The following is an 11,994-nucleotide window of genomic DNA, read 5'->3' on the forward strand; positions in this document are numbered from 1 at the left end:
TATTTAAATTGATTTCAATTATCAATTAAATTATTTGAGAAACCTGGACCAGGTCCCATGTATAAACACCCCACCTCAGACGCCATTGTGGACTGTGGAAAGGCAGGAATAAAAAGCGGAGTGGCATCCAGCTAAACTGACTTGGGTTCAGGACTAGGCTCTGCTTCTGAGGGGCTATATGACTTGGGGCAGGTGGACTAACCTTCCTAAATCTTGGTTTCCCCTTCTGAGAAATAGAAATAATAGCAATGACTACACCACATGAAGATGAAACAAGATAATGCATGTAGAGCACTAAGCACGGCACTTGTACATAGCAACCCTGGGTATATGTTGGTGGTGACTGTTATTGCCGTTGTTGAGGTGGTTGTTATCATGGAATAGCCTGTTAAGCTGAAGGCTGCACAGACTCAAAGGTCTGGATTTTGAGCTATTTTTGCAAGCAATGAACTACTAAAAATAGGAGGTAGTGTTTACTCTCATGGCTTCGGGGAACAGCTATGACTTGGTCTCTGACCAAGTAGATTCGGCGGTAAAATAAATGTCCTGTAAATGCCTCTCAGTTCAGACCACATCCTGACTGGACCTCATTCCAGGGAGGCTTGGATAACCCAGAAAAGCAGGCCCAGCAAATTTCTATGGGCCAGGCCCTTCGCCAGGCTTTCCAAGGGGAGTGGGCCTGTGCCTTTCCTGTTCTACCTAGGACACTGCAAAGATAGCGGCCACCCTCCCCGCCCCCTGGTGACAGCCTGTATGAGCCACTAACCTCCAGTGTTCCTTATCTCATCCCCACTCCCATATAATGCCAGGGCCAATGCCTTAGTGAATTATAGGCTGCAGGGCTCTGAGGCAGAAATGAGCCCTCTCCTTTCTCAGGAGCTGAGCAGTGAAGGGGGGAATATGCTACAACCCACCCTGTGGGTGTGGATAGCCTGACCATGATCCTAGTGTTAGCAACAAAAAAACAGCACCAGGTGTTAACCTCAGTTCAGCACCTCAGTTCTTAAGTTCTAGCTAAGAGAAGAATTCAGAGCCAAGACTCAAATTATAAGAGAAAATTTATTTAGAAAGTCACGGAGGTAGAAGTCAGCTGTAGAAATGGGCTTAGGAAACAAGTTACAGAAAAAAGAAGGGCCCTTAGAACTTAGAAGAGAGTAAGGGAGGGAGGGAGGAAGGTAGGGAAGGAAGAACGAAGGGAGGGAAGGAGGGAGGGAGGAAGATTGTATGTGTTCTACAATTACTGATATTGACATAATTTTCTTTTTCTCATTTCTTCTCAGCCACATCTTGAAATCTCTAATATGTGCATCATGTGTCTGAGTCTACAGTGATCAATGTTACCAGCAAGTGATCAATGATGTCTAATCTCTTAATCATTTAAAAAATTTTATATATATATTTTTGTTATCAAAATTTTGATGAGCCTTGGCTGGGTGGCTCAGTTGGTTGGAGCATCATCCAGTACTCCAAAAAGGTTGCGGGTTAGATCCCCAGTCAGGGCATATACCTATCCCAAGTTGAGGCATATACAAGAGGCAGCTGATCAATGTTTCTCTTTCACATCGATGTTTCTCTCTCTCTTTCTCTCTCTCTTCCTCTCTCTCTAAAAAAATCAATTAAAAAAAACAAAAACATATCCTCAGTGGGGGTAGGGGGAGAGGGAGTGGAGGTAGAAGACGATATAGGTAGGGATAAATGGTGATGGGGAAAAAAAGTAAAATAATGAAAAAAAAAAACATACCCTAGGGTGAGAATTTTTTTTTTTTTAATTTGGTGCCCAGCAGTGTGGCTAAGTGGTTGAGCATCAACCTATGAACCAAGAGGTCACAGTTCCATTTTGTTCAGGGCACATGTCAGGGTTTTGGACTCCATCCCCAGTAGGGAACATGCAGGAGGCAGACAATCAATGATTCTCTCTCATCATTGATGTTTCTCTCTCTCTCTCCCTTCCTCTCTGAAATCAATATGTATATATTTAAAAATTTGGTAAAAGTTTCCTAGTAAATTCAATAGACAAGAGAATAGGAAGTAAGAATAAAGATTGTTGTACAAGGAGAAACCAAGATGGCGGCATAGGTAAACACCTAAACTGCTGCCTCGCACAACAATTTCAAAACTACAACTAAAAGACAGAACGGACACCATCCAGAACCACAGGAAAGCTGGCTGAGTGAAAATTCTACAACTAGAAGGAAAGAGAAAAGCTCACAGAGAACTGGAGGTACGGCAAAGGGTCTTTGTACGCGCAGAGAGGAAGGGCGGCTGAGAGCCTGGCTGACTTTCTCTGGCGGAAGGGGGAAGGAAGCCTCCGACCGCACTGAACCCCAGTTCTGACTGCACTGAACCCCAGTTCCGGGCGAACCCCTGGGGACCCACGCTCTTACGGGGGGAGTCTGGACTCTCGGGCGGAGACTTGAGCTGGGAAAGGCAGAAGTCTGAAGGCGCACGCGGGCCAGTGCGCACAAAGGCTGCGGAGGTTGCCACAGGCTTTCCCTAGTGGAAGGGAGTCAGAGGATCCTGACTGCACTGAGCCCCAGTTCTGACTGCAGTGAACCCCAGTTCCAGGCGAGCCCCTGGGGACCCACGCTCTTGTGGGGGGAGTCTGGACTCTCGGGCGGAGACTCGGGAGCCGGGGAAGGCGGAGGACTGAAAGTGCGCACGCGCGTGCGTGCCAGTGCGCACAAAGGCTGCGGAAGTTGCCACAGGCTTTCCCTAGTGGAAGGGAGTCAGAGGATTCTGACTGCACTGAGCCCCAGTTCTGACTGCAGTGAACCCCAGTTCCAGGCGAGCCCCTGGGGACCCACGCTCTTGTGGGGGGAGTCTGGACTCTCGGGCGGAGACTCGGGAGCCGGGGAAGGCGGAGGACTGAAAGTGCGCACGCGCACGCGTGCCAGTGCGCACAAAGGCTGCGGAGGTTGCCACAGGCTTTCCCTAGTGGAAGGGAGTCAGAGGATCCTGACTGCACTGAGCCCCAGTTCTGACTGCAGTGAACCCCAGTTCCAGGCGAGCCCCTGAGGACCCACGCTCTTGTGGGGGGAGTCTGGACTCTCAGGCGGAGACTCGAGCTGGGGAAGGCGGAGGACTGAAAGCGCACATGCGCGCAAGGGCAAGGCTGACAGGAAGCCAAGACTGAGACTCCACCCCATCCAAGCTGAGCACAGAGGCTATTGCAATTTGGCAAGTCTAATCCTATAAGGCTGTCTCCAGCACCGAACTTCTCCCAGCATAGACACAGCTGATCCTTACAGCCAACTGGCCCGGAGGTCAGTTCTTCCCAGTGATACCAACAACAATAAAGACTTAATTACAACAAGGCTGTACACACAGTCCACAAAGGGGTGCACCAAGAGTGTCCACCTCAGGTTAACTGGGGAAGCAGACCCACTGGACCATATTGGAAACCTAGCACAAATATCTACCTTACCAACTCAGGGAATCAGTGAAAATGCGGGGTCAAAGAATCAGATCACAAACGAAAGAAATGGAGGAAAACAAACGACTGGATATAGAATTCAAAACCACGGTTATAAGACTTTTTAAGAATATCCTAGAAAAGGCCGATAAATATAACGAGACCCTCGAAGATATGAAAAAGGACCAACTAGAAATCAAACATACACTGACTGAAATAAAAAATATTATACAGAGACCCAGAAACAGAATAGAGGAACACAAGAATCAAGTCAAAGAATTGAAATACAAAGAAGCAAAAAGCAAAAAAAAAAATCCAAAAAGTTGAAGATAGTGTAAGAAGTCTCTGGGACAACTTCAAGCGTACCAACATCAGAATTATGGGGGTGCCAGAAGAAGAGAGAGAGCAAGATACTGAAAACCTATTTGAAGAAATAATGACCGAAAACTTCCCCCACCTGGTGAAAGAAATAGACTTACAAGTCCAGGAAGCACACAGAACCCCAAACAAAAGGAATCCAAAGAGGACCACACCAAGACACATCATAATTAAAATGCCAAGAGCAAAAGACAAAGAGAGAATATTAAAAGCAGCAAGAGAAAAACAGTTAGTTACCTACAAGGGAGCACCCATACGTCTGTCAGCTGACTTCTCAACAGAAACTATGCAGGCCAGACGGGAGTGGCAAGAAATTTTCAATGTGATGAATAGCAAGAACCTACAACCAAGATTACTCTACCCAGCAAAGCTATCATTCAGAATTGAAGGGCAGATAAAGAGCTTCACAGATAAGAAAAAGCTGAAGGAGTTCATCACCACCAAACCAGTATTATATGAAATGCTGAAAGGTATTCTTAAAGAAGAGGAAGAAGAAAAAAGTAAAGAGAAAAATTATGAACAACAAATACATATCTATCAACAAGCGAACCTAAAAATCAAGTGAATTAAAAACCTGAGGAACAGAATAATCTGGTGAATATAATAGAATCAGGGGCATAGAAAGGGAGTGGACTGATAATTCTCAGGGGGAAAGGGGTATGGGGGGTTCATGAAGAGAATGGACAAAAATCATACACCTATGGATGAGGACAGTGGGGGGGAGGTAAGGGCAGAAGGTGGGGTGGGAAATGGGTGGAGGGGAGCTATGGGGGGAAAAAGGAGAAATAATTGTAATAATCTGAATAAAGATTTATTTAAAAAAAAAAGATTGTTGTACAGTGTATCAAGATGTCTATACTAATAAAAGGATAATAAGCTAATTAGACTGGATGTCTTCCGGACAAAGCCACAGTGGCAGGGACCGAGGCAGAGGAGGTTAGGGGCAATCAGGCAGGCAGGGGAAAGAAGTTAGGGGCGATCAGGCCAGCACGGGAGAGCAGTTAGGGGCGATCAGGCTGGCAGGGGAGAGCAGTTAGGGATGATCAGGCAGGCAGGGGAGAGCAGTAAGGGGCAATCAGGCAGGCAGGCAGGCAGAGGCAGTTAGGGGTGATCAGGCAGTCAGGCAGAGAGGTTAGGGGCATCAGGCAGGCAGGCAGCGTGGTTGGGGCAATCACGGAGGCAGGCAGAGTGGTTAGAGGCGATCAGGCAGGCAGGCAGGTGAGTGGTTAGGAGCCAGCGGTCCCGGATTGCAAGAGGGATGTCTGACTGCCTGCAGGGATCAGGCCTAAGCCAGCAGTCGGACATCCCCCAAGGGGTCCCAGATTGGAGAGGGTGCAGGCTGGGCTGAGGGACCGCCCAGCCTGAATTTTGTGCATCAATTTCGTGCACCGAGCCTCTAGTTATATATAAAAAATGAGACCCAGGCTTAATTTTACCCACACAGAGATACAAAAGCACTGAATAGGATCAGGGATCCTACAGTTTATAAGGAACTTAAGGAGATTAACTGAATGCTGGTTAATTGAAAAAACCTAATAAAATAATTATTTGCAAACAATATGACTGTTTACATTTAAGAAAAAAAGACTCTCCTAATTACAAGAATTAGAAAGGCTTCCGGAAACAAATGAATATTCAAAAATCAATAGTGATCCCATATCTCATCAAAAAAACAAAACACAAATAGAAAGTATAATTTAAAAGCAAAACAAAAAGATTCCATTAATAATAGTAACAAAAACGTGGGGTACTTATAAGCAATGCAAGTTCCTTTGGCTTCACCAAAGCTTTATTGAGGTATACAAAAGATCGAAATAAATTAAAAACTGTACCATGTTCATGTATGGGATGGGAAGACTCAAAGATGGCAATTCTCTCTAAGTTAATCTATAAATTCATTGCAATTACAATTAAAATCCTTTAGTTTTTTTCCTCCCCTTGGCATTTGACACATTGGTCCATAAATTAACATAAGAGTAAAGAACCAAAATGCCCCAGATAACTTAGAAGAACGAAGAAAGACAATTCACCACACTAAACAGCAAGGCTTTTTATGAATTACAGTAATTTCAAAAGAATGGCATTGGTTTAGAGACAGACAAGTAGAACAGAACAGAATAGAGAGCCCATAAATAGACCATGCTTAAGGGAAAACTTGATACATAACAGAGATCAAATTACAAATCACTAGTGAAGGGATAAGACTACTGAATAAATGGTGCTTGGTCAGTTAGTTTTCTACTTGGAAAAAAAAATTCTTTTAATCCATACTTTCCCTCATTCACAAAATTAATTAATTAATTAAGTGATTAATGTGGAAAGCAAAACTTTAATATTTTTATGACATCAAGGTTGGAAAACACAAAGTATAAAAACCAAAATTAGTAAATCTGACCATGGTAAATTTTAAAATGTAAACCATCATTTTTTTTAAAAAATGAAAAGATTCCTGGGCAGCATGGCTCAGTGCTTGACTGTTGACCTATAATCCAGGAGGTCACAGTTTGATTCCTAGTCAGGGCACATGCACAGGTTGCAGGCTCGATCCCCAGTGTAGGGCATGTAGGCATGCAGGAGGCAGATGATCAATGATTCTCTCTCATCATTTCTGTCTCTATCTCCCTCTCCCCTCCTCTCTGAAATCTATCTATATCTATATAAATTTATGGGGGAAAAAACAAGCTAAAAATTAGAAAATATTTTAATATATAAAACCCAACAAAGATGTTTTCCATTTATATTTCAATGCATAAAACCCAATAATTGATTATTATCCAGAATATATAAAGAAATTCTACAAACCAGTAAGTTTTAAAACAAACACCCAACAAGAAAATGGGCATAGAGTAGAAACAAAAACATCTCAGAAAAGAAACCCAAAGGTCCAAAAAAATAGTAGCTAAAATAGAAACAGACTCATAAGTAAAGAGATCAAATTAATGGTTACCAGAGGGGACAGAGTGGGGGGTGGGGGGGGGCTGGGTGAAAAAGGTGAAGGGATTAAGTACAAACTGGAGGTCAGAAAATAGTCATGGGGATGTAAAGTACAGCATACAGAATATAGTCAATAAAGAAAAAAAAAAAACATAGCTAGTAATCAGAAAGTGCAAATTATAACAAAGACTTTTCATTTCACATCCATAATTGATTGCTAAAAGCGCATACCAAATGCTGAGGATATGGAGAAATGAAAATTCTCATACACAGCTGGTGACTATAAATTAGTACAACCTCTTTGGAGAACAATTTTGAACTAGCTGACAAAGCTGACAATGAGCATACCTCTAAAGACCCCAGCAATTCTATTGCTAGATATGAAACTCTTATACCCTATCCACAAGACTCCTATATAATAAAAGGCTAATATGCAAATTGTCCCCACGGGTAGGAGTTTGACCAACCAGGAGTTAGATGTGCGCTGACCACCAGGGGTTGGCGCAGAACATGGTGGGAGAAGGGATGCTCAGGCCAGCAGCAGCAGGCAGCCAACAGCCACTAGGGACCCTACCTGTGCACGAATTTCGTGCACTGGGCCTCTAGTCCTAAACAATAAAACTCTAATATGCAAATTGACTGAATGCCGGAACGACCAGTCACTATGACGTGCCCTGATCACCAGGTGGCAGACACTCAATGCAGGAGCTGCCCCCTGGTGGTCAGTGCACCTCCACAGGGGGAGTGCCGCTCAGCCAGAAGCTGGCTTACCACTGGTGAGCGCAGCAGCAGTGGCAGGAGCCTCTCCCGCCTCTGTAGCAGCGCTAAGGACCCCTCAGGGGATGTCTGCCCCAGGGAGCAGACCTCAACTGGCAGGTGGCCATCCCCCAAGGGGTCCTGGACTGCGAGAGGACACAGGCCAGACTGAGGGACCCCTGCCCCTCACACACACACACACACACACACACACACACACACACAGTGCACAAATGTCGTGCACCAGGCCTCTAGTCCATATAGAAGATGCTTTGGTCAGAACTGTGTATAGGAGAAACAGATATATCTTTAAAGAAATGTCTTTAAAGTCTTAAGAGAATGAATATATAAAGAAAATTTGATATACACACAGAATGGGAGATACATAGCAATTAAAATGAAATGAATTAACTTAATCTAAGTAAATCTTGAAACACAAATGTTGAATCCTAAAGGCAAAGGTGATACCAAGCCTTTTCATCTTATTAGAAGGCATCACCATCCACTTGGCTGATATTTTCCCTGGAAAACTGGCACAACTGAACTGCTTCTCATTCTTATCCCTTCTTACGCCATCTCCTACAAGGCAACTGTGCCATAGCTAGCTTATGCCTTTCAATGGCTTCCCATCGCAGCCTTAATAAAATCCTAATTTCTTACCAAGGTCACCTTGGCCTTTTGCAATCCACCCACCACTTCTCACCTAACCTCCCCAACTCAGACCTCACCTGCATCCACTCTCCTGGTGTTTACATGGCTCCAGCCTCAGTGCATGTATGGTTCTTCCAGGTATACACCAATCCCATTCCTATGCGAGAGCATGAGTACTTGCTTGCTGTCCTTTTGTTTGGCTTATTTCTTCTTATCATTTAGGGTTTAATTCCAATGCAATACCCTCAGCAAGGCCTTGCCTCAGTGCCCCGCCATACCCCTGGTTCACTCAGTGCTCTGCCAATCTGGACCACAATAAAATGGTCCCCTCTATCCGTGGCTTCACTTTCCACATTTTCAGTTACCCACAGTCAATCGTGGTCAGAAAATATTAAATGGAAAACTCCAGAAATAAACAACTCATACATTTTAAATTGCGTGCTGTTCTGGGTAGCGTGACGAAATCTCATGAACTACAGTTTCCACACTGTAGACTCTCCCCACCCCTTAGTTATTTAGTAGCTGTTCCTCCCTTATCCAACGACTTGTCACAGGATCACAGTCTTTGTATTCAAGTTACCCTTATTTTACTTAATGGCCCCAAAACACAATAGTGGTGTGGCCATTTGGATATCCCCTAGAGAAGCCTTTAAGTGCTTCCTTTAAGTGAAAAGGTGAACGTTCTCAACTTAATAATAAAAAAAATCATGCTACGTTTGCTGAGAACAAATCTTCCATCTGTGAAATTGGGAAGGAAAAAGAAATTCATGCTAGTTTGCTATTGTACCTCAAACTGCAGAAATTGTGGCCACAGTGCATGACAAGTGCTTAGTTAGGATGGAAAAGACATAAAATTTATAGGTGAAGACATGAACAGAAACGTGTTCTGATTGATGGCAGTGTGTTCCACCAGAAGGCACTGAGCTATAAGAACACTTCAGCAAGGGATCCCTAAAACAAGTGACAACAAACCATTTACTGCAAGTAAGGGATGGTTACGCAGATTCAGGAATAGGTCTTTACTGAAAAACATAAAAATTACTGGAGAGGCTGCATTGGCTGAAGAAGAAGGTGCTGCTGCCATATTTCTGGCAGAACTGAAGTTGATTAAGGATACTCTCCAAAGCAAGCCTTCAATTATGGTGAAACTGGGCCCTCCTGGAAGAAGATGCCCAATAGAATCTACATTCAGAGAGCTGCAAAGGAGGCATCAGGGCATAAAACATGGAAGGCCAGCTTAACTGTGGCACTCTATAGCAATGCTGCAGGCATATGATACAGCTGAGTGCAGGGTACAGAGCAAAGTACCCAGGCACTCTCAAAAACAAAACAAAAATTATCTACCCATGTTGTAGAAACATAACTAGAGAGCATGGGTGACAGTCATCTTGTCTATGGAATGGTTCCACCAATGCATGACAAAAAGAATGTTGAATACAGTAGAATATTTTGAGAGAGAGACCACATTCACATAACTTTTATTATAGTATATTGTTATAATTGTTCTGTTTTATTATTAATTATTTTGTTCACCTCCTACTGTGCCAAATTTATAAATTAAACTTTATAATAGGTGTGTATGTATAGGAAAAAAAACAACACATGCAGGGTTCTGTATTATCTGCGGTTTTAGGCATCCACTGAGGGTCTCAGAGCATATCCCCCTCTGATAAGCAGTGACTACTGTATCCTATTTTGCCATTTTCACAGTTACAGATACCTGCAATTATCCTATTTAGTCATATATTTATACATTTATGGCAAGGGTTTCACCTTATTCACCATGATGTTCCCAGGGTCTAGAGTAGGACCTAGCACATAGTAAACACTCAATAAATATTTGTTGATTTATTTATGTAAATTTTTAAACATACAAAACTATGATATATAATATTATAGACACTTAAGTATGTAGAAAAAGATCAATATGTAAATGGGAAAGATACATAATCAATTTGGGGTAGAGTTAATCTCTGGGGATGGTGGATGGTCAATAGGATCAGAGAGTAGGACAAAGAGGTCTTAATCTCAATATGTGATTTTTTTTAAATTGTGAAGGAAATACAACATTTATTAAATTGGCTCATTTGTTAAACTTGAGTGGTGGCTATATGTAAGTATTATTAAAGTATTTTTTGTAATTTTCTGACCTAGATATTTCATAATAAAAACACAATTTTTTTAGAGATTTGAAATGACAAAATTATAGAGATGGAGAACAAATTAGTGGTTAGGGTGGGGAAGAAGTGGTGACTGTAAATGGGTGGCAGGTGGGAGATCTTAGTGGTGACCAAAAAGTTCTGTATCCTGATGTTGGTCTTGGTTACCCTAAGCTACAGCTGATAAAATGGCATAGCATTATACAAGCATAAACTTTATGCCAATGTCAGTTTTGTGGTTCTGCTTGTGCTTCAGTTACATAAGACACAACCACTGGGGGAAACTGGGGTAAGGATACACAGGTCTTCTCTCTCTCATCTTCATAACTTCCTCTGAATCTATAATCATTTCAAACTAAAAGTATTTTTGTGTTTCTTAATAAAAAGAGAACTACATAGCCCACCTATTATTTCTATTTAACAGATGAGACAAGTGAGGCCCCCAAGAAGAAAAGCATTTTGTAGTAGATGGTGCATGGGACAGGGCAGGGAGGCCTGCAGAATCTCCAGTTTTCATTGAACAATCATGGGTCTAGACCAGGGGTGGGCAAACTTTTTGACTCGAGGGCCACAATGGGTTCTTAAACTGGACCGGAGGGCCGGAACAAAAGCACGGATGGAGTGTTTGTGTGAACTAATATAAATTCAAAGTAAAGGAGCAGAGGGGAGAGCAAGAGAACCCTCCGGTCTTTCGGCTCTGTGGGCCGGATAGAACAGCCGAACGGGCCGGATCCGGCCCGCGGGCCGTAGTTTGCCCACGGCTGGTCTAGACCAAGCATGTCAAACTCGCAGCCCGCAGGTCGCATGCGGCCCACAATGAATATTTTTGAGCCCAGACAATATAATGGTATGTAAGAAACATTTTAATAAAAATTTCATAACTTAATTTTTACAATATCCTGTTATACATAATCTATCCTATATAATAAAGACATAATATGCAAATTGACCATCACTCCAACACACAAGATGGCCGCCCCCATGTGGTCAAAGATGGCTGCCCCCATGTAGACACATGATGGCCACCACAAGATGGCCAGCAGGGGTGGGCAGTTTAGGGGGACCAGGCCTGTAGGGGAAGGCAGTTGGGGGCAACCAGGCCTGCAGGGGAGGGCAGTTGGGGGCAACCAGGCCTGTAGGGGAGGGCAGTTAGGGGTGACCAGGCCAGCAGGGGAGGGCAATTAGGGGCAATCAGGCAGGCAGGGGAGCAGTTAGGCATCGACCAGGCTGGCAGGGGAGTGGTTAGGGGGTCATCAGGCTGGCAGGCAGAAGTGATTAGGGGCAATCAGGCAGGCAGGCAGGCGAGCGGTCGGGAGCCAGCAGTCCTGGATTGTGAGAGGGATGTCCAACTGCCCGTTTAGGCCCAAACCCACCAGGATCGGGCCTAAACGGGCAGTCGGACATCACTCAAAGGGTCCCAGTTTGGAGAGGGTACAGGCTGGGCTGAGGGACACACACCCCTACCCCGTGCATGAATTTCATGCACTGGACCTCTAGTATATATATAAAAGCCTAAGTGACTGTTACGACCAGACGACTGGCCGGTAGCTATGACCCACACTGACCACCAGGGGGCAGACACTCAATGCAGGAGCTGCCCCCTGGTGGTCATTGTGCTCCCACAGCCAAGCTCCTGAGGTCCCATCCCCTGGCTGGCTGGCCTGCCCCGATCGACCCCTATCGACCCTGATCGCCAGCCAGGCT

General features: G+C 44.1%; 1 protein-coding gene across 9 annotated transcripts in view; it reads right to left on the reverse strand.

Moving 5' to 3' along the window:
- Positions 1 to 11,994, reverse strand: part of SOCS2 (suppressor of cytokine signaling 2) — a 105,401-nt gene that overhangs the window by 14,266 nt on the left and 79,141 nt on the right. The gene's annotated exons all lie outside the window — the stretch shown is intronic.

Source organism: Plecotus auritus, assembly GCF_963455305.1.
Source record: "Plecotus auritus genome assembly, chromosome: 3".
Lineage (NCBI taxonomy): Eukaryota > Metazoa > Chordata > Mammalia > Chiroptera > Vespertilionidae > Plecotus > Plecotus auritus.